Genomic DNA, 1,264 nt, shown 5'->3' with positions numbered 1-1,264 from the left:
GGATTCATCATTGTGGAGAAGGAGTCTGGATAAACACAGTTGAAAAGCACTAGAGAACAGTAAGAAAAGCGTGCAACAGAGAAAGGACAATTGAGGGTCAGTGAGCGAATCCTAGGCCAGAACTTGTCACAGTCTTCCAAAAACCAAAGAGCACACCCAGAAGAAAACCAAGACAGCCCATCAACCTTTCTCTTGGCCTTGTGGTTAAGAGCAAGTTGATCCACGTCTAAATACTGAGCCAAAAGAAGAAAAACACTGTTCGTTCTCCCAGATTCATCCGCCAGGAAGTGCTGTCATCATTTGCAATGTCATCCAGCTCTTGAGGAGGGACATTGGCATGGGGCCTGTGGTTACTGTAGAGCTCCAATCTGCTTTAGCCACATCCACAGTTCCCCACTCTGTTGCACAGTGACTAAATCACTGGGTCTGCCTAAACAATCTTTACTGATAAAGACTTGAGGCTCCATTCTTGCTCCCGTGAGCTGTTGCAAATAATCTTGAATCTCATTAGTGTGGTTGGTGGCTGTGATATCAACACAGTCCAGAAGCCCTTGTTTGATGGGCAGTTGACTGAGGAGCTCTTGGGTCCTCCTGCAGTATGGGTAGGTGGGCTTGATGAACGCAACCACCTTTCCGGGCTGGATTTTGCAGTTTACAAACTCTTGAGCCATGATGACGGGCTGCGGGTCTCCCCGGGAAGAATCCTCAGTTGCAGGTATTGCTTGGGGGTATTCAGCCTCCTTTTCTTTAACTATATACCCAGTACGGGGATTGCTGGATCACATGGTAGTTATATTTTTAGTTTTTTGAGGAATCTGTGTACCGTTTTCCATAGTGGCTGTACCAATTTACACTCTCACCAACAGTGTAGACACTCTTAGAAGAGTTTCCTTTTCTCTGCATCCTCACCAGCGTGTCATTTTTTGACGTTTGGTAATAGCCATTCTAACTGGGGTGAGATTCTGTCTCACTGAGGTTCTGATTTGCATTTCCCTGATGATTAGTAATGTTGAGCATTTTTTCATATACCAGTTGGCCATTTTCTTTTGAAAAATGTCTATCCAGATCTTTTGCCCATTTTAAAACTGGATTATTTTGTCTTTGGCTGTTGAGTTCCATATATTCTGGATATTAACCTCCTGTCAGATGAATAGTTTGCAAATATTTTCCCCTATTCTGCTGGTTGTCTCTTTGCTTTGTTGCCTGTGCTTTTGAAGTCTTTTCCATGAATCTCTGCCAACATCAATGTTCTGAAGTGTTTCCC

The 1,264-nt window shown here is 43.8% G+C and overlaps 1 pseudogene; it reads right to left on the bottom strand.

Moving 5' to 3' along the window:
- Positions 1 to 205: 205 nt before the first annotated feature.
- On the bottom strand, positions 206 to 731 carry LOC116527298 (annotated as a pseudogene).
- Between the last annotated feature and the right edge of the window lie 533 nt (positions 732 to 1,264).

The sequence above is a fragment of the Sapajus apella genome, unplaced genomic scaffold, assembly GCF_009761245.1.
Source record: "Sapajus apella isolate SASKATOON/1434 unplaced genomic scaffold, GSC_monkey_1.0 scaffold54, whole genome shotgun sequence".
Lineage (NCBI taxonomy): Eukaryota > Metazoa > Chordata > Mammalia > Primates > Cebidae > Sapajus > Sapajus apella.
Note: the sequence above shows the minus strand (reverse complement) of the source record. Positions and strands in the feature narration are given on the sequence as shown.